The sequence below is a fragment of the Vicugna pacos genome, chromosome 4 (genome assembly GCF_048564905.1).
Source record: "Vicugna pacos chromosome 4, VicPac4, whole genome shotgun sequence".
In the NCBI taxonomy this organism is placed as follows: Eukaryota; Metazoa; Chordata; class Mammalia; order Artiodactyla; family Camelidae; genus Vicugna; species Vicugna pacos.
The window spans coordinates 47,004,821-47,027,569 of record NC_132990.1 but is presented as its reverse complement, the minus strand read 5'-3'; the positions used below and the strand labels follow the sequence as shown (position 1 = coordinate 47,027,569).

At 38.7% G+C, this 22,749-nt stretch overlaps 1 long non-coding RNA gene and 1 pseudogene across 1 annotated transcript in view; one reads left to right on the top strand and one right to left on the bottom strand.

The window, feature by feature from the left end:
• Positions 1–22,749, bottom strand: part of LOC140696067 (uncharacterized) — a 527,390-nt gene that overhangs the window by 15,668 nt on the left and 488,973 nt on the right. The gene's annotated exons all lie outside the window — the stretch shown is intronic.
• Positions 1–22,749, top strand: part of LOC102537806 (small ribosomal subunit protein eS6-like) — a 142,553-nt pseudogene that overhangs the window by 117,278 nt on the left and 2,526 nt on the right.

Sequence of the window (22,749 nt, the reverse complement as noted above, 5' to 3'; positions counted from 1 at the left end):
TGAAAGCACTAAGATGGACTTCCAAAACTGAACAGGAAAGAAACAAAATGATAGAGCTGTTCAGCTCATAGTGGTCAATATATGCTACTTTTCACGAAGAGGAAGAAATAGTAGTAGTAGCAGGGGTGGAGAAAGAAGAATGCCTTCAAAAGTAGAGCCACGTGCCCAGAGGCAGAGGCCTGCTGTGCTGTGTAAGTTCAGAGGCCAACCGAGCTGCTTCCAGCCTAGAGGGTGGAGCCACTGGCCCAGATGATAGAGCCTTGAGCAACAGAGGATTATTCCCAGTCCTTGAAACTTAATGGAATTTGCCCTTCTGGATTTCAGAATTGCTTGGGACTTATGATCCCTTTATTCCTTTCATTTTCTGCTTTCTGGAATGAGAATGTATATGTCTGTCCCACCATTATATTTTGGAAGCAGGTGACTTGTGTTCTAATTTCACAGGTCCATGGATAGAGAGGAGTTTTGCCTCAGGATGGCTCATACCTGAGTCATACCCTTATATAATTTAGAAGATTTTAATGATGAGATTTGGGACTTTAGAGGTGATGATATTCATTGAGAATTTGGATTTGAATTGATGCCTTTAATGGGTTGAGACTTTGGGAGACTGGGGATGAGGTGAATGTATTTTGCATGTGGAAGTGATGTGAATATTCTGCGTGAGGCCAGAGGGTAGATTGTAGTGGGCTTATAGTGAATTCCAAAAAGATATGTCTAGTCCTAATCCCCAGAATCTGTGAATGTTATACCTTATTTTGTAGATACAATTAAATTAAGGATCTTAAAATGAGAATATCATCTTGCATTATACAGGTGAGCCCTAAATTCAATGAGAAATGACCTTATAAGAGACAGAAGAGAAGGATTTTAGGCTTCTAGCCTCTAGAACTGTGAAAGAATAAATTTACATTTTTTAAATTTGTTAGGTTACTGTAATTTGTTGCAGCAATCTCAGGAAATTCAGTCTGTGGTTGGGAGGAAGTGTTCCTGGCATAAAGATCCATACAGTACAGAATAGTCAGCTCTGGCCACGGCCACAAATGAGAATTGAGTACTTCAGTTCTTCAATACTGCCTGTTGCCAAGCCCTTTGAAGTGTGACACTATAGCTCTTCCCATCAAGTGGTGGAGAGAATTTCCCACCCTCTGATTCTAGAATAATCCTTTGGCTAATAAAATGGTTCCAAGTGAGAGTACACTAGTGCCCAGCCTATGCCTTATTCTCTTGAATACTTCCACTCTCTCTCAGGACCCTGTCAGCAGCTTGTGAACAAGCATACGCTTACCTACTGAAGGACTGGAGACCCCAGCAAGAAGATTCCAACTGTCCAAACTAAGGCCTTTCTAGGCCAATATGGAGCCAGGAGACACCCAAATATATGAGGGAGTCAGCCTACCCAATCGCAGACCCCCTAATCCAGCTTCCAGGTGATGAAACCTCATGAGTAAGCCCACCTGACGTATAGACTCCTGAATAATAATTAAGCATCTAAGTTTCAGGATGGTATGTTAAGCAGCAGTTGCTAACTAATGCAATATACAAGACGTCTTTTTCTAAAGGTTATTGAGGAAGACTCATTTCCTTGTGATCAAATGAAAGTCAGCCTGGGAAATTCTAGGGTCAGGTGACTCCCATATCTCCATATAAGAAGGTTTTTTTGTTTTGTTTTGTTTTGTTTTGTTTGTTTTTTTTTACAAATATCTGCAACCTGAATAGAATGAGAAAGCAAGAGAACCTGCCTTGAAGTTGTATTTGCATAGCAAGCACACTGGATAGATTTCACAAGGAATTGACACTATGAACTTCAAAAGGTAATGAATGAGTCAGCCTGAGTAACAAGGTGTAGGAGGAGTAGAGAAATGGCATTCCAAGCAGAGGTTTCAGCTTGAGCAAAGGCCCAGAGGCCTCTGTGGGTACTCAGTGTATTTTTAATAAGCAAGTGTCTACATACCTTCAAGTGTTTTGCTTCATTACCGCCTTCAGAAAACACCCAAGATGCCTACTATGCCAGCTGTCAGCCTCCCCCTCAATTTCTCTCCCCTTCTTTTAACCTACAAAAACACTGCCTGCTGATGAGTTGTAAGTCATTTTGCAGAGGAAATTGGGTGTGCAAATCCTGTGATTAGACAAACATCCCTCATTAAAAGTTGTAATCCACTGGCCCTCCGTGTTGACACCTTAATTCTGAACTCTAACAGCCTGAGCACACTCACTGGTCCTGAACAACCCCACCTTCTTCATTCCTTCCCAGCCCCCTCCCCTCCTGGCTTGAGTCTCCACCAGAAAATGAGAGTCTTCCAGATGGGGTAACACGGCCTTCTCTTACTTGCAGTGATAATAATGTTTTCTCAGTTTTATTACAGTCTCTTGAGAATTGGGCTGATTTGCATATTCCCTGACACTTAATTAACGATGTCACCTTCCCAGTGCCTTGAAAACAGTTTGCATTTCTTCTTCCTCCCCGGGCAGGCCTCCAACAGTTACCTCCCACATTTTCTGCTGCAGACCTTTTTATTACTTTAATGACAAATAATTGGACAGATTCTGAGTAATGAGGGTGAGAGGCAAAGGACTGTTGCAAGGGAGACGGCTGCGAGTTACAAGACACTTTTAGTGGTCTCTAAATCAGACAGACAAGTAGAGTAATGATCATCTTGCCATAATGAGACACAATTAAGAATCACTGCAGCAAATGACAGAGAAGTTCATTGAACAGTAACCTCCTTCTTCACGTTCTCTTTCCCTTTTTTTTTCCAAAGGAGATCGAAGCTTAATTATAGCATTACCATTCGCAATGCTATTATTAAGATTGTGTCAGCACTTCCAATATAAATTGCATATTTTCAAAGGTTTATTACTTAAACATAGAAACTGGCTCCGTTTTGAAATTTAGGGTGCCAGATCTTAATCTAAGAGAATCAGAATATATAGATTCTCAATGTTAGAAAAGGCCTTAAAGATGGTCAGTTTATATCTGATCTCTGAATGCTAGTATACATTTGATGAATCAGGGTGTTTTTTTTGCCATATCTAAGAAAAGGCCCTTTTGTCCAGTGTTTCTCAAACTTCAGCCTGTGTCAGAAGCACCGGCAGGACTTGCTCTAGCAGACTGACGCAAGAATTTGGGGTGGGCAAGGCGGTCGATGCTGTGGGGCTGAGTCTACATTTCTAAAAAGTCCCCAGATGCTGCCACTGCTGCTGGTCCAGGCACCACACTCTGACAACCACTACATTAGTGGGGGATCAGAAACAAAACTCCAAACTACCAAACCACATACCTCAAAGGTTAGGGACGTTAATTTGTATTTAAAAGAGCAGATCCAAAGCCATGTAGGAAACAAACTGTCCCTTTCAGAAACCCACCCCCTAACCCCTCACTCTTTTCCAGTCAGTTCTTTAAAAAATAAGACAAATTAAAAACCAAATATCTACTTGATGAAGCACTACAATTTAAAATGAAATGTTCTTTTTGATTTTACTTTGCAAGTCTCTTTTCTAATAAGCAGAATGTCCTTTGGAATGTTTTCTTCTTCCCTATATTAGCTCCCTTTCTCCACTGCTACCTGTCTCTCCCAATACAGTATGTTTGAAATGACCCAATCTATAACATTCTCAATTGTATAGCTATAGAAATGGTAACAGAACATAAATAAGTTTGCCCAAAGTCATGGAGATTTTGTGGTTAAATCTTTCTGGATGCTCATTCTATTTGTACACACTCCATATTTTACAGTATTTATAAATGGATGGATCCAATGCCATTATACTTAATTTCAGGTCTTCTGTGATTGGTTCATAGCAATTTGGTTTGCTATGGAATAAGACCAGTTAAGGCATTTGGAGAATAATTCATCATTTGTATCCCAAATCCTTTTAGAAGAATGTAAGATCATAAATAAATAATGACAAAATCATCTCCATCCTCTTGTATTGGAAACCACATTGCAATTAGCCAGGTGCATTATACTGCGCATTTAATAAATAATATAAAATAAATTTGGCATAGTGGAAAAATTTAGCAGTGACTCTGTAAACATGTCTGTGAAAGCACACTCATGAGTGAAGGAAAGTAACTTTTATTTCTTCTGGATTTACTAGACCAACCAATTTTTATAGCATTGTGAAGATGCAGCCTAATTCAGGTTAGTGAATTGAAGGGCTTGAATAATACAAAAAAAGTTCTCTTGGTTAACAGCATATATGCGATTCAGATGCCTCAAGTTCAGCATCTTCAGAGCTCTGTGGTTGTGTCATGTGTAGAAACACAGAAGTCCCTGACAGTGATCTCAGTGATTATACTAGTCGGGACAGGCTGAGTTATGTATGCTGTAGTAACAAAAATCAATAAGCAAACTCTATTGTGAGTCCAAGTTACCCTCCAGGGCAGTGTTCCTCCATCTAGCAACTCAGTTACCAGGTGGCTTTGATCTTTTTGTTCCAGTATCTCAGCTGAGGCCTCCTCAGTCACCTTGGTAGGGGAAGAGAATGCTGGAGAGCTTTGCATTGGCAATTGAAGCTTTAGCCCAACAGAGTCAGTCAGCACTTCTGGTAACATACTGTGTTGGAACTAGTCTTGTAGCTCTGTCCAGTTCCTCTCACGTGTCCAGGAGGGGAGAGGACTGGATAAATGTAAGGAATATAAGTCACTACCATGGTGATTCAGACAAAATTTCATTTTTTTTCAGTAGTCTTATACAAAATTACTTTTACTTTTACTACCTAGCATCTATCTTTGCTTTCTAATTGCATGATCTGGTATTTTTATTTGTTGGATCTGGTTGTCTCTGCTCTGCACTTTTATCATTGAAATATAATCATGTTAACATATGTGGCTTACAAAGTACTTTTATATATAATCTCAGTTATTATAATCTTGCAGTAATATATAGAAAGGTATTGTTATTTCTTTCAGGAAATAGGCTCAGTGAGGCTTAAAAAAGTGCTGAAGGTAAGACCAAAACCCAGATCTTCTGACTAAAGCCTTATAGTCCTTCTACGATACCATCCTGTTGTCTTTGTTGAAGCTCTTTGTGCGTATTCCACTCAAATAAGTAATTTAAAATTATGGTTGTACCCTGAAACATGGAAGATTCTGTATCTGGTTTACTGTAGAGTTCAGAATGTCTGTGAGTCTGGGGTAGTTTTGTCGTAAGATTGCTGCAGAAATCATCAGTCCATAATTTCTTTAGAAGTCTAAAATGTACACTGCTCTTATTCCATTGTACATGTGCTTTTAAAATTTTGGATTATTGGCCATTAATTTTATTAAATATCTGTAATTATAAGGTCTTGGCTAATGCAGTTCTGATATGTCCCATTTGTACTTCTTTACCAGCAAATTGAGATCTGTCAATTTTTATGGTGTCATTTTATAGTCCTCTTACCCCAGAACTGTAATGCTTTTTACAGAAACTAAACTCCTTGGAATTAGGTGCTTGCATTTTACCAAGGGAGAAAACGAGGCCCACCAGGAGTCATATTGAAAATTCTCAGCTCCAGATCAGTCATTTTCCCATATCAAAGTGAACTATGAATGCAATTGTAAGGTATATAAATGTTCGTCCACAAAATCCAGTATATAAGAAATGTAACTTTCTTTCCCCTTAAGGCTAAGTATCTCTTTCTTACAAGCCCCTGTTTCACTGGGCAGTGGACACCTACCTGCAATAAATTCTGTTGGTGCCCCTACGATATCCCCTCAGCATTCACTGTTTCCATACTTGCCAACAGTGTCTTACTGCTAACTTCTATAACTCTCCACCTGAGGGCTCTCTCTCACCCACTTGGAGGGCAAAATGAAGAGGAGCCCTCAGCCATTATTGAGGGGAGCTGGAGAATAAATACTGTGACTCCCTAGCTTCTCAGGCAGAAAACTCAGAGATGTATTCCACAGTCTCTCCAAAGGTTGGTATTGGGATTGATTCAAAGTTGCCAACAGCAGTAACTTGTTCATTAATGCATGTTTGGTTTCCTGCTCTTCCCTATTTTAGGCCTTCCTGTAATCATCACCCAAATAAGCCTCTTACTTTCAGATCCTTTACTCAGGCTCCGTTCTAGAGGGACTAGTCTAAGACACTCACCCTCCCAATGTTCCCAGCACTACGTCTAACTCCAGGTGGCTCTCAGAACGCCGCACAAGTGGAGGGGCGACTGTTACGTGGGACTGGGAACCACAAGGTGAAAGCAGAAGCGGCCTGCTCGTCATTACCCTCAGCGACCTGGGGGTATTTGTGCTTTCTCACAGCTTCATACTGCCAGTCTGATGGTCCTAGTTCTTAGCTGGGGAGGTACTCCACCAGAGGACACAGCTGGAATCTCTCTCACTCAGTTTAAAGTTAAGGCTGTTATGTGGTCACTCATGCAAGTAGCAGACCAGTAGGCACAGAAAAAAATTACCAGACTGGCAGTGAGAATCTTCTCTGAGCATTGTAAGAGGTAGGAATGCTGCTACAAAGTGGGGCAGGGAAGAATATGTTTGGTATTAAGGTAATTCACTTAAACTGAGAATAAGAATACCAAGAGATGCCTAACTGTAAATGCGCAGTTACAGCAACCATGACCTTACAAAGGCCTGAGATCCCTTAGTGAAGAGGAGCTGGGTCCTCCCATCAGATAAGCTACCTAAAGTACCAGAAATAAGAGCCAAGAGTCTGCAATTGATGGTAAAGGATGGAAATAGTAATGCCAGTTATGATCAGGGTCTAATTGTAACACCAAGTACTGTATAGTTTGACCCCCAAATTCCCTCTTAAAAATTCCCCCAGGGATTATGACCATAGAATCCTGGAGGAGGTGTGCTTGGGTACTGGATAGACTGAATGGAATGTGAGAAATAAGTGAATTTGTGTAGTCCATGGGGTGAACTGTGTTAGACATTGTTTTGGTGCCCCACCCAATCCTTTTTAGCAGGCCATTATGAATGTTGGCTGTAACAGCTCATAGATGACTGTCTACACTGCAGAAATTGCTTTTATTTGATAGGTTCTTAAGTATCAGCTCCATCCCAAGGAAGGGCCATAGCTGATAGCTGAGTGATAAGGACTTGCCTCTAGGGAATACAGCTCTGTGTACAGTTTATGTTCCACATCCTTACTCAGTTCTTACCCTTTCTCTATCCTGCTTCACTCCCTCCCTTACAGGATATTTTCTCAAGAGAACTCCCTCAATTGATCACACATATTTAAAATCTCTGTCACAGAGCATGCTTCAAGGGAATTTGACCTAAGATATTTAATTACACAAGGTAGGTTATTTTCTGAGATTTGTATAATTTTATAATGAAAAAAGGCTTTTTCTCATTTTCTCAAAAGACAGGATAAGTCAAAGTTATGATTTGTAAGGGTTTCTTTCATATAATATTTTATAATCAGTCATATTCAAGGTCATATTTTAAATGTCTTCTGTTCTTGGCTAACTATGGCCCTACTATATGAAAACTTTAGCCAAAATAACTTCCGTAGGTTTGAGGCCATCTTGGTTGGAGATAAGAATTGGAAATAGTCAAAGACTGTAATGCACTCTACTCGTGTTAAAATAAAAGAATGCAAAGTAGAGTAAGTACTTGGAAATCTTTTGTGTGCAAAAACTGTCTATCTTTCCGTCTGCCTTTTTTGTCTATCTGTCTCTGTATGTCTATTTATCCATTTGTCTTGTTTTGCATGAGTTTATATCCATAAAAGCTCTTTCTTGTTAAGCCAACATAACTGTCTATTGCAAGTATGAAAAAGCAGCATAATCTATACCATGAAAAAGCACTGAGCTACAGAATTTTAAGAAAGTACCTCAGTATCATAGTTTAGGGTTGGTAATTAGGGCAATACTGATTGGGTGGGCTGTTCCTTCTCAGTTCTTTTCAGTGCAATCTTTCTCAATTCAATTTCAGCCACAATAGCTTGGTTTTATTCTGTTGCACTTACTGGGCCAGTCAATGTTTGGTCTTGACAACCTCTCTAGTCCCATTCCTTGGCACTGTTGATTTGTATGCAGTGCTCCATCCATTTTTGAAAAATTTTCAATACACTTTTCAGAAGGTGCCCTGCTATCTTCATCTTTGAACTTCACACAGGTCATTTGCCCCCTCTGTCTGATGCTTTCTTCCCTACCCACATTTTTGCATGACCAACTCTACTCATTCAACAAATATCCCACCCACTAGGGAATTTCTTATTACCTGTAGATCCCGTTGCATTTTGCCTATCTAGATCCTTATCTTTCAATTCATCTTTTTGCTTTTTGAGCTGTTTGCTGATGTGAAGGAATATATATTCAGTTCTGTATACATACTGCCTGACAGAGCACACATCTGAATTTTAATCAAATTCCCACAGTTTCAAAAGGGCAGACATAAAACACTTTTACTGCTCAATACAGATGTGTAACCTACCTATCTCATCAAAAATTTTTTTCTTTTATTTTTCCACATTGTCTGATGTCGATTGATTGTTAACAATACAGTGGAAATCAATGAAGCTTACTGCATGGGAAATTTGCAAATTATCTTGTAAACTATGCAGGATTTCATACAGTTGATGAAAGTGATTTTGAAGAACTACCAGATTCAATTCAAAGTCACTGAAAAACACGGCAGTTCAAATGAAGAATAAAGAAGATAAGCTTGCAAAGATGGCTCTATTGGTACTTCAAGCAAGAATAATTAGTATGATAAAGGATTAAGAGAAACTTTAATATTATAAAAGATATGAAATATTGATAGTATGTTTATTATATCTCTAGACCTTTTTTTGCTTCCTAAGAAAAACTAATTCTAGCTTATAGATGCAATTCTCAGCTAAATTTTATTAGTGGTAAAAGATAAATACCCTTTTTTTCTATAGTTTTAAGCTTCATTTTCAAAGTGCTGGCCCAGTCAAAACACTTTTTTCACTTTTCACCATGAGATTTTAGTTCCCACTTGAAGTGGATTTCTTTTAAGTGGTCGTCTATTTTGGGTACTGATTATCCTCATACAGTGAGAATCTCTTATAGTTTCAGGGACAAAACTAGAACTAAAGTATAGCAATTATAGGTGGATGACTAAGAGACTTTTGAGAATGAAAGTGTACAGACTTAATAGTCTTATCAGGATGATATATATATAATCTAGAACTGCTCTGGGCAAACCAAAGCACACAGCCATCCTTATTTTAGGGAGTTCTGTGTGTTTAACTAACTCTTTATGGAAGAAATATTTCCTGGTGGTATGAGCGATCTTATACTCTCTAAATAAGGAGAAGACTATGATCACCTCAATTAAGGCAGAAAAAACATTTATCAAAATTCAGTGCACATTATTAATATAAATTTTTTAGTAAGTTAGGAACAGAGGGGAACTACCTCAGCTTGATAAAAAATATTTATAAAAAAATCTAGAATTAATATGGCCAGAGACAATGTTTTCCTTCTAAGATAAAGAATAGGCAAAGATGTTCTCTTACCATTCTTATTCAACATAGTACTGGAAGTTCTAACTATTGTAATGAAACAAGATGAAGTAAAAGGTATACAGATTGGAAAGAAAGAGATAAAATTGTCTCTTTTTGTAGATGACATGATAGTCTATATGTATAATTTCAAAGAATCTATAAAAGAACAACTAGAACTAATAACTAAGTTCAGCAAGGTCACAGTACACAAGATCAACACACACAAAATCAATCCCATTTCTACATACTACAAGAAACATGTAGAAACTTAAGTGTACATCTAAATATTTCAATTTCTCTGAAGTGGTTGTAAATGGTATTGTCCTTTTTACTTAACATATAGGATCTGTGTGCTGAAAATTACAAAATGCTGATAAAAGAAATCAAGGAAGACCTAAATAAATGGAGAGACATGCAGCGCTCATGAACTGGAAGACTTGACATAGTAAAGATGTCAGTTCTCCCCAGATTGATCTGTCAGGCTTTCTATACACAGAGACAGGCTTGTTCTAAAATTTATATGGAAAGGCACAAGCCCCAGCATAGCTAAAACAACCTTGACGAAGAAGGAAAAAGTAGGAGGAGTCACTTCATCACATATTAAGGCTTAGTATATAGCTACAAAACCAAGACATCATGGTATCGACAATCAATGGAACAGAAAAGAGCACCCAGAAATAGACCCACACAAATATGCCAAATTGCTTTTGGCAAAGAACCAAGAGTAATTCAGTAAAAGAGGGAGAGCCTTTTCAACAAATGGCACTGAACCAATTGGACATTTGTAGGCAAAAAAATTAAACCTTGACTAAAACCTCATACCTTTTACAAAAACTAACTCAAATGAATCATAGACTCAATTGTAAAATGTAAGTCTATAAAAGTTTTAGAAAATAAAAACATAGGTTATAATCTTCAGGATCTAAGGATAGGCACAGATTTCTTATACGTGACACCAAAAGCATGAAAAGAGAGAAAAGGAAAAAATTGATAAATTAGAATTCATCAAAATTAAAATTTTTGCTCTGCCAAAGCTCATGTAAGGAGGCTGGAAAGGCAATCTACAGATTGGGAGAAAATTTTTGTAAACCACATATCTAATAAAAACTAATAGTCTAGTTCTTTTTATAGTCTAGAACTCCCAAAACTTAGCAGAAAAAAACAAAGAACCCAGTGAGAAAATGGGTGGAAGATATATAGAGACATTTCACTGACAAGGATATACAAATGGTAAATAAGCATATGAAAAGATACTCAATAGCTATGAAGGAAATGCAGATTAAAAGTACAATGAGACATCACTACACACATTTCACAGTGGCTAAAATAAGAAAATAATGACAACCTAGAATGCTGGTGAAGATGTGGAGAAACCAGATCCGTTGTACATTGGTGGTGGGAACGTTTAATAACACAGCTAGTTTGTAATAGTGGCAAGAGTTCCTTATGAAACCAAATATGCAAACATCATACGACCCAGCAATTGTGCTCTTGGGTATTTATCCCAAAGAAATAAACATGTACGCTCACACAAAATCTGTAAGTGAACCTTCATAGCAGCTTTATTCATAATAGCCAAAAACTGGAAACAGCCCAGATGTTCTTCAGCTGGTTAAGTAGTTAAACTGTGTTACACACACATTGTGGAATACCCCTCAAAAATAAAAAGGAACAAGATATTAATATACATAACAACTTAGTGTGAATTATCTGGAAAATCATCCAAGTGGAAAAAAAGCAAATCCCCAAGTTACCAAACATATGATTTAATGTATACAGCATTTTAAAATGACAAAATTTTTGAAATAGAGAACAGATTAATGGTTGTCAAGTGGAGATGAAGGGAGTTGGAAGGGTAGTGGGAGGTTATAAAAAGGCAACACGAAGGATCCTTGTGGTAATAGAACTACTCAGTACCTTGGCTATGGTAAAGGATACACAAACCTGCAAAAATGATGAAGTTGTATAGAACTAAATACACACATGTACACATAAATGAGTCCAAGTAACATTAGGGAAATCTCAATAAGATCAGGAGATTGTCAATATCCTGATTGTGATATTATGCTGTAGTTTTGCCAATTTGGTGGGGGGGCTGAGTAAAGTATGCTTGGGATTTCTGTGTATTATTTCTTACAACTGCATATGAATCCCAATTATCTCAATAAATATTTCAATTAAAAAAACTTGAAAAATGTGATTGGTTTTCCTCAGAGAATCAAAATGGGATGTCACCTATAAAACAAGAATAAGTTGCTAAGAAATGAACAATAAGAGAAGACACAATACTCTTGGAAAAAATGATTGCCATTATTACACATTTAACAGAAAATTTGGAAGATTCCAGAATGTAGAGCAAAAAGAAAAAGAAAAAGAAAATACTAGGGGAATAGTAAAAGATACAGAGCTTGGTCCAGGAGTTCAAACCTCTTTCTAATAGGATATCCAGAGAGAGAGAAATCAGAGGGAATGTAGAGGAAAATATTAAAGAAATAAGAGAGAAAAAAGTCTTAAGCTGTGGAGAGCGAGGAATCTCTGCAGTAAAGAGTCCAGTAACCAACAAGGAGGATGAATTTAAAAAAAAACAAAACAAAAAACACCCAAAAATTGAACAACAACAAAAAAAAACCCTACCCACGTTGAGTCACATTCCGAACAAAACCAAATCAGTCTGAACATGCAAGAACAATGGAAGTTTACTTCATATTTACCATATCTGAAAAAATTACCTGAGGATATACTCCAGCACCCAAAGGAGGGAACTTGTTAAAATCATGAATTCAATAAAATGAAATACTAAGATAGTAGCTGAAGTAGTTGGCATACAAAGAAGAAAGTCCAAATTAGAACAAGGGGTTAGTGGGATCCAGTGGGATCAACTATCTTCAAAAGATAGGGATGTATATCAAGTAAAGGAGGAAAGTTTGCAAAACATTTGGCATATGAAGGTATAAATTTTTCTTTCAACTATAAAAAAAAAGAAAGGTAACAAGAAATGCCAGGGAAAAAATACAACTCATGGCCCAAATACAAAAAAACCCAACTAACAATGGTTTTGATTTATTGTTAGAGAAAGGAGAAATTTGACCAGTGACTTCAAATATAGTAGGATCATTGTGATTCAAATGATGGAGGAAAATGTGATGTCATAGGAAGTATAGACAAAGACGTTTAACTCTAGCATGTTCTTGGACTTCACAATAGCAATATTTATATAGTTACCATCATGCTAGGATATTTACTGGTTATAAACTTTTGCAATTAACCTGTAGTCAAACCAAGAACTGCAATTATTAAATGTTTAAAATAGATTGGGAGGTGGGAGGATGGAGTGAGAGGGAGTGGGAAGGATAAATGCACTTAAAATTCTTATTTTTACAGATTTGAGGATTCAATCTGTATTTTTTAAAATGTATAAAACATTAAATCAAGGGCTACATATTTCATTTGCAGTTTCAAAAGTAACTATTAGGAACACTAAAAATACTGCTGCAACCATTAAAAATTGAGAGAAGGGAAAGAAGGTGTGGGAGACATTAGAGGGTATCCTTTTCAATCATATCAGGAAGTTAAACTGATATAAAGTATGCATATCAAAACTTAGCCCTAAAAAAATTATTCAGATCCATGTCTAACTCTCAAAAAAACCTAGAGACAGAAGTAAACACGATTGCCCTTGGAGAGAGGAGTGGGAAGTTGTGAGATGACAGACTCTCACTGTATTTTATACGCCAGTCTATTCTGTTTGATTTTCCACTACAGGCATACATTACATTAATCAAGGGAAAAAAAATATACAAGATTCACTAGCTGTAACCTCATGAGAAGGCCTGACCCAGTATTCTGCAAAGTGATGTAAAGCAATACAAGGGGTGCACTCTCAGGAAACATCTGCCACTGTGGTGAAATGTTGAGACGGGAACAATAAAAGCCACAAATGAGAATCGCAACCCAAACACCACATGTAGGAACATCTGTGTTAAGTCTGACAAATCCTGCTGGTCACGGTTTGACCTCATCCATCACTGAAAAACACCTAACTCGATCAGGGAAAAACAGCCTTCCATTGGAGATACTGATTCCATCTTATCAACATAGGTCCACGCACATATTGACTACATGATGGAGATTAGATATCGCTGGGGTAATTTCAGTGTGATTGCTCTGACAGTCCCAAAGCGCTCGACATTCATAATGGCTAGTGATTCTATTTATGTTCTACATCAACTCTCATGAGAGACTAGCTTAAATGATTTCTGCTCTGATGCATATACATGGTGAATTAGATTTCTAGAACATATTCATCTGTTTTTAGGCATCCTTTTAAATACATCTATTTACATTTGCAGATTCTACCTCTGTCATGGTTGCCTTCAGCTCTTTCACTTCCTGTGAGAAGCTGTGAGAGAAGGCAGCCTGTCTGGTCTTGGCAGCCTCCCTGATGGCTGTTCACGGAGTGTGGTCCTCAGAGCTGACTGCAGGCCCCTGGGAGCAGAGTGGGTCCTGGTTCTGGGCCGGCTGGGCTCTGGGGTTTAAAGCAACCTCAAGAAGCACAGTAGGTGGAGCTCAGGTGCCACGGTACACCCTGCCTGTGGAGGGAGGGGCTTGCTGCTGCTTTTAACCAAACAGCCGCCTCCGCTGACCCTTTCCATGCAGGGGGCTTGTCTCTGAGCTGGCAGGCACACAGATGTGAATCGTTACGAGAAGAGAGCAATTCCTAGGGGGAAGGCTTTTGGGCAATCCTGTCAGAAGATCAGCGAAGGCTCCCTTGGAAGCTGCTCTTAGGAGGATTTGAGGGTCATTTGGGGGAAACTACACAAGTGAAAACGGGCTTCTGGCAGCATTTACCATACCCTCCTCCCTCTCAGGAATAGACATTTATACTGCATTTTGATTAATCTGCCAAGTTATAGATCTGCAAGCTTTGTGTCTTTAGGAGTGCTTTTTGTTTTAAGTGCATGAGTCTGGATTCACATTGCCCTGGTGTAACCACTGACTCGACCACTTACGAGCTTGTACAGGTGAATTAACTTCTAGGTGCTAGTGGCCACATCTGTTAAACAGGATAATGATGATAATACACTCCCTACGGACTGCTGCAAGTGCAGGAGGCAGCCTGAGTGCTGGATGCTGGTAAATACTCAAAAATTAATAGCGATGATTATTTTTTTCCACAAAACTTACACCAGGCACAGAAGGTGTGACAAGAATATCTTGAGGTTGCAAGTTGAAAATGGAGACTTGGAAGTGGGAAAATGGTGAGAAAATAACTTTTCATATAAATCCTTGGGGTTTCTTTTCTGGACTTTGCTGTATATGACACTTCCAGTCATCAGCCGTCTACATTGCCTCAAGGAGAATTAGAGTGGCAGAAATATAAAGAGAAAGGAAAGCAAGTTAATGTTCCATCTTGGACTTCCAAAATAATGTGATGCCAGCCTCAGAAATCTACTTGGACAGCCAAACTTTCCATTTTCAAGAGCTGATTTTGTGAAGAGAGGGAGAAAAAAAAAAGCTCTTAAGACCCCCAAAGCATAATGCCCAAGAGGAGGCAAGGAATCGAGTTTGTGCTGTAACAATGGATTGCAGACAATGAACTCCCTCCCCAGCAAGACTGGACAAGATTAGGGAGACCACATAACTTAATGTCCAAATGGGTCACTGTTGAGAGTGAAAAAGAGCCTTATTATACCATTTGCAGCAGCACAGATGGAACTGGAGATTGTCATTCTAAGTGAAGTAAGCCAGAAAGAGAAAGAAAAATACCATACGATATCACTTATATGTGGAATCTTAAAAAAAAAAAAGACAAATGAACTTATTTACAAAACAGAAACAGACTCACAGACATAGAAAACAAACTTATGGTTATCAGAAGGGAAAGAGGGTGGGAAGAGATAAATTGGGAGTTCGAGATTTGCAGATACTGTTATATCCAAAATGGATAAACAACAGGTTTATAGCACAGGGAACTATATTCAATATCTTGAAGTAACCTATAATGAAAAAGAATATGAAAACAAATGTGTATGTATATGTATGACTGAACTATTATGTTGTACACCAGAAACTACCACAACATTGTAAACTGACTATACATCAGTAGAAAGCGGGGGGCATTATTATTCATTATGCTGGGACCAAATAAGCAAGTCAGGACATGACCCAGGCAAATCAGGGCATGTGGCCACTGTAGCCAAGGTGCTTTGGGCTGAGAAAGGGGAAGAAGAGCTGGATGGTGGGGGAAAGCAGCATCAGCAGAAAGAGCTCAATACCATCTCTTGCCAGGACCAGAGAGCAGTAGGGTATCAGCTAGGACCGGGAGCCCATTCATCAACATGAGAGTACACCCCACTCATCACCTGCCTCATAAACAACATGGCCCTCTGCGGGGAGCCCTCCGCCTGTACCTGCCAGTGTATTGCCTGTGTATATCGTCCAGCAGAAGTGATGTCCATGCCTCCTATAGACTTTGCTGAGCCACATTCAAACTTCCCTACATGGAACTCTCTTTTTCAATATCCCAGAAGCCTTTTTCAATATTCAGAAGCCTCCAGGAGTAGAGAAAGGTGGATGGGGGAGTCCCCAGCATCCATAGTTGGGTGGAAGTAGTGTTGGAACCCACCTCCTATTACAATAGATTCTAGCTGAGTTTCTTCAGCAGTGGCAAACAGCATCTGGGAGGATGATGGTGGGAGATGAAAAGATACAGCTTGGAGATGGGGGCGGGGGGGACTGAAATCTACCATAAAAATCTTAATGTCAGTTTTCCCAGCCCCAAGAGAAATGCAGCTAATTCCCTAGAGATGAACATAAAGTTACATGTTGGTGGTTTTATTTTGGTATCAACATTGTAGGAGTCTTAATTTGACCTAAAAGGTATTTCTTACTAGACCAATAAGAATATTAATGTTCACAATCACCTACTCTTGTAACTACCAGGAACCTTTGGGAAAACATTTCTTAGGGTGAATTATGTATTTATATGTAAAATACCAGAAGACATCCTTATGGCCATAACTTTTGGGTGTTTTCAAACTGGATTATAGTAAGACAATGTATTTTATTCAGCAGATTTGTTTTAATCTAATTATGTAGGTGAATAAAAATTACAGCATGCTGGTGCATCTAATGTAAGTTATCTATTATTCACACCACATTTACTTTTAATATTCATGCAGATTCCCTTTGACATAACCTACTGTGTCACAGTTAATCCAATAAAGATAAAATATAGCTCAGCAAAACACCAGTCGATTCCAGCTTTCTGGTAATTATTAAAGACTATTTCACACTGGTTCCTTCAATCAATGTATTTCCCCTTGGATATGATGGCTTCTCCTCTTTGAAGCTTTCAATCCTCCCGATGGATTCAGAGGAATACTCAGGCCCCTTTTCAGTCTCTGGTCTCAGAGGCAGTTCAAAGAGCACAACAAGGCTTCACAGGTTTATCCTCAAAGGCTGACACTGTCTGTTTGATGTATGGTGATTTAAAAAGTCATCTCTGGCAAAGCATGTGTTTGCTACCAGTCTATCGAATCAGCCATTTATCAACTTATCTGTATTCACCCAGTGCACCTGCTAACAGCTCAAAAGAGAACACATATGGTCTCCTGATGAACTGACTATTGATTTGATTCCCTCCTCTAATTTTATATTGTTTTGCTGCCCTGTGGATGAAGCAACCTCTTTACTGGATGAAATGAACATGGAACCCGTGAACTGATGGCCTTTGCTTGTGGTGCTCAGGGACCACAACAGACTCTTCACAGGTTGAGGACAGCTGGCCTAGCAGAGTGGCTTTCCTGTCCCAGCCTGCCTTGCTTTTCACTTCCATCCACATTATAGGCATTTCATCGTATAGGCCTTGCTAGGAAACTGCAGGGAGATCACTGGGAACTCCCAACCTTGTCATCAGAAGCTGGAAATATCCAGCATCTACCAATGCATGCAGATAGAACCCTGGATTGAAGACAGGGATACCAACTTCCTCCCAGCTTAATGATCTCACCTTAACTATCTCCATGTTCCAAGGAAATTTTCCTCTATTCTTGGTAATCCTGAACACATGATTCGAGCTGAGACTTTCCCCCTTCTAATTCTGTCATTACCTGTTTTCAATTAAAATTAAATAAGGCTACATCACTGCATCATGATAATTATTATCATTATGAATGCCTTCCTACTCAATTTATTCTCTGGTGTGGTGATTTGATTTGATTAACATTATAGGTAATGCTTCGACTATAGAAAACACTATTTTAATGGACTCTTATGGAAGAGGACAATGATCAGATCAGTATTTTTCTGTGCAGTATTATATATTTTAAGGAGAGCAGTTCTAATTTTGAGATGACAGTAATTCTATTATTGAAGAGTTAGTTGTAACATGAGGTAGGTCTAAGAGAGATTATTGTTTGTTTCTGATTCCCTTCCTATTTCTACATCATTGTCTCTCTCTCTTTTAGCATGCCCTATGGATGGTGCAGTTCACCAAGACTCCATCCACAATACTTTTATTCTTGTTTTGTATACATTCCCTGGATGATCTGATTCAATCGTAGCTCCAATTATCATCTAAATGTAGAAAACTCCCCTAAATCTATTTCCAGCTTTGATTTCTCTGTTGAGCACCAGCCTGTATTTCTCTCTGATAAATGTTTCCATTTAGATAGGTTGCAGGCAACTTAATCTCAACATACTCAATATCCAACCCATTATCTTTATACATAATTTCTCCTGAATTCTTTGTCAGTAGCATCACTAGATACCTATGTCCCCTTATCAATGGAGTCAACACCCCAGGTATAATTAATCTCCAAGTAGCATCCTTTTAATCTTTCTCACATCTACCACTTTCTCTATACCACCATTGTCACAGGCCTATCTCAGGGCCCTGTCATCTTGAGCTCTGACCACTTCAATAAACTTCAGTAAATACCCTTCTTCTTCTATGATTGTTAGTATTTTTGTTTAAAACAAGATTTAACCGTGATACTCATCCATGTTGTTCCCATCTAACTTCTTTATTAAAAAGCAATAAAAAATTCTAACTCCTTGCTTAAATTGTTTTACTGCCTCCTATTTGCCTTCAGGATAAATTAAAAAATTCCCTAGCAATGCATAGCAAATTGACCATAGTCAAGTAATCCATACAGTGAATCCTAGGTTCTTTACAGTAAGCTTTGGTAGTTTCAGTGGTTAGAGGCAGATAGAGGCCATCCTTACAACCTCCCTACCAGGTAGCATGTGCCAATCAAAATCAGTCTCAGGCCAAATTTTGTCAGACGCACAGTCTTGAAGAACAAAATGCAAAGACTTTCACTATCAGATCGCTTATAATAAAGCTACAGTCATTAATAGTGTAAGGATAGAGAACTAGATCAATGGAACAAGTAGTCCAAACATAAATTCACATATACATGGCCACTGATTGATGAGAATTTGACACCACAGAGCAGTAGAGAAAGACTAGTATTAACAATGAGTAGTGGATATCCACATGGAAGAATGATTCTTCAACACTTCCTCACATCCAGTGAGGAAGACTGTACTTTTAAATGTGAAACAAAACAATGAAGCTTGTAGAAGAGAGAGTCCAAGTGTGAGAAGTATTTGATGTGTTGCTGCTGGCTCTGAGATTGAAGGGCCATGTGCAGGGACTAATGAGAGACCTGGAGGAGCTAAAGGAAGCTTCCAGTTGATGGCCAACAAGGAAACAGGGACCTCAGTCCTACAACTCCAAGGAACTGTCTTCTGTCAACCACCAGAATGGGTAGGAAGCAATTTCTTTCCTAGAGACTCTGGGTAAGATCCTAGGCCAGCCAACCATGTGATGTCAGCCTTGTGGGATCTGGAAGAAAGGAACTAGTGGACTTCTGGCCTACAGAACTGGGCGATAATAAATTTGTGTTGTTTTAAGTTGCTGAATTTGTGATCACTTATTATAGCAGCAATAGAAAATGAATATACTCATTAAAAAGAAAATGGAGAAATAAATTGTGATAAATCCTGCAATAGAGCCAGGGTCTGTAAACTATGACCCACAGGTCAAATCTGACCTGTGCTTGCTTTTGTAAATAAAGCTTAATTGGAACAGAGCCAGCTCTATTTGTCCTTGTATCACCCAGGGTTGCTTTCGCACTCCAGTAGCAGAGTTGAGTCGTTTTGCTGGAGTCCTTCCAGCAGCCAAAGCTGAAAATATTTACTCTCTGGCTCTTCAAAGAAAAAGTTTGCTGACCCTGGTAGAGAGGAATGAAAAAACAGCAAACTATATACAGTAATGTGGATGAATATCACAAACATAATGGAGGATGAAGTTAGAAACTATTTAGATTACTTACTGCGTGATTTTGGTTATATGAAGTTTACAGCAGACAAAACTAATCATTGCTTATAGGAGTCAGGATGGTTCGAGAAGGAAGAAGGGAAGAGTAGTGATTCAGATATGGGTATGAGGAGGCATCTGGGATGCTGGCAATAGTCTCTTTCTTGGTCTGGTTGGTGGTTAAATGGCTTTGTGAAAAATCCACGAAGCATAAGTTACTCACTTATGTATGCTATCTACTTTCACAAAAAGAAATTTAAAATAGTATGACTTTATCCAGACATTAAAATGTGTGTGTGTGTGTGTGTGTGTACGTACCTTTTGAGGTTCTTAGTAACGAAATAAAATTCAAGATATCTTGAAATAAAATTCAAGATATCTTGTGTCTAGAATGTCCTCTAGAGTCCGTGTGAGAATTTCACTTGTCTCTGACATCTTGCCGCTTGTCTTGGACCAGCAGCACTGACATCGCCTGGGAGCTGGTTAGAAGGGCAGAACCTCAGCCCTGCCCTCAACCTGCTGAGCCAGAACCTGTAACTCAGTAAGATCCCAGGAAATTCCTTTCCACATTAAAGCTTGAGAAGTACTGCTCCTATGGATTTGCTATTTTACTGCTGCTTATCCTTCATAAGCCATATTCCTACATGGACAAGAACACCGTTCTAGGCAGCCCACGCGCCCCACTTCTCACGTGCACCTGGACAGGGCTGCTTTGGCGGCAGACACACTTGCCCTTGCTTCCTGGGTTCAGGCTCTCTGATTTCCATGGGACTCAGGCATCAGAAGACACTAGGGCCCACATTTCTCTAATTTGCATTTGAATAGGCAGATAGACCCCAGATTTATCTTTTTTATAATAATAAAGGGAACAAACATGAGAAGTTTATCGATAATAAATATGTCAGCCTCTTTCTCTGTCACCTTAGAATTCAGGCCTCAGGGGGAACATAAACATATCTGTGGATTATGTTTATAATCTCAAAGGGTCAGTTTTTCATCTTCAGAGAGTCACATAGAATGAGAAAAGTTGTCTCCGGGAGAATAAGATCTCCAGCATGTAGGAAATAAAACGATCTTTTCTTCTCTAGAAACCTGAAGAAAGGTTATATATCACAAAACGAGACGTGGGAAATATAATAACATCATTAGGAAAGAAAAGCAAAGAAATGACCCTTGCTGGATAACAGTTCTTATGTAAATGACTCTGAGACTGTAAGGTAGAAAAGCTGTATTAGAAATTTCTTGATAATTATCCTATGACCTGAGGGGTCCTGATACTCGTTTCTTACACATAATACAGCTTTAAAATGGCCATTATGGTGACTGTCTTTGCTGTTTGTTGTTCCTTCTAATTCCGAAATGTCTTGTGTTGCTGGAAAAATCACCCAATGGTACAAAATTTGAAAGCACGGGGGTGAGGGCAGACTTTGAAGGAAAGTAGCTAACCCTACTCTACAAAATAATGTAACTATGTCATGAAACCAGTAACGCCACCGTGGCAGAGCACGAATAAGTAACCAGATGTGGAACCTCAGTCTGTGTGGAAGAATGGCTAAAATAAGTAGTATTCTGTTCAATTTTAGATTTTTCTATTTTGTGGCACAAAGCTCTCAATTTTGCCAAACCTTGAGTAAAGACACTCAAGGAGGGAGTCACTGAGTGAGGCAGTGACTGAGTGAGTGCAGGTGTGCATATTCTGAAAATTACCTAAGAGGAGCTAACTTCCATATTAGGGTCAAGATGATGAGAAAAACGTTTGGGACACATGGGAGCTGAACTACACGAAGTCCAGGCATCAGGCTTCATGTACTTGTCAGAGCCTGGGGGGACCTAAGTCTGAAAGGCTCCGGGAAGGTACTGAAGTTTTATGGAGGGTAACGGACTGATCTTGACCTTTGGAATCGGGGTTTGAGCCAAACACCTAGAAGCTAGGAAGTAGAGTGACTCCCGCTGATGTGTGTTCCTGCAGCTGAAAAGGCAAGCAGGACAGCGGCTGCTCCAAATAGTAAATTGGTCATAGTGCGGGGTATGAAATTGTCTCGGAGTGGCTGGGCCTTCTTGTATTTATATAAATCATATAAACTATTCTATTTCTATTTGCTCATATTCAAGAAGAGAATATTGAATGTACTTAGCGTATAAATTGGAATGTATTTCATTTACCAGTTATTCATATTTTTAAAGAGAAAAGTTGTTTAAAAATATGGTTTATCTTTTTGTTATTTGCTTATTATATACCTTAAAACACTCAACACAAGGCTAGTATAATATAAACGTATGCGCTGATTTTACTATTCAAAGGGGCAGTTGCTATGGATAGGAATTCACAATTCAGGGGTGGTTAACATTAGACAACAAAGGCCACACTTCAAGGATAACTCTTAAAGGCATGTTTTTCCCCCTTATCATTCATCTACACCAGTAGTCTTGTTAACAGCATAATGAAGATCTGAAATGCATTCTTACTGGAGAAACTAGCAACTTCTAGTCAGCATCATATTAGATACTACAGATGGGCTCTCACTGGAGAAATGATTGGTACTTAAGATACGTGGACTGGCTAAAATATTCAGAAGTGCCTGAAAGGACAGAGGATTAAGACTTTAAATGTAGTACGTAGGTTGTATGAACTGCTTAGTGTCAGCTTGCTAGTAAATGTTTGTTTACGAAGTCCTGGTCCACCTTGCTGAGGTATATTTATTTAATACTTGTCTATGTGTATGGCAGCGTTTTGTTTGAGATTCGGTTTGAGCGTGAAAAGGAGGAATTGTCCTTCACCTACCTTCAGCATTTCAGCAACTACCATTTTTCAAAAGCAAATAACTAAGTTGTGTATGACCAACTTGCTAAAGTCAGTTCCCAGGAATTTGTTTAAACTTTCTTTACATGCCTATTTCATTTGTATCAGTGTACTTTCACCAGCCTATTGATACCTATGGGGAAGAATGTTCAGACATTGGAGCAGGGGGCCATGAGTGACATCCACTTTTAGCAATT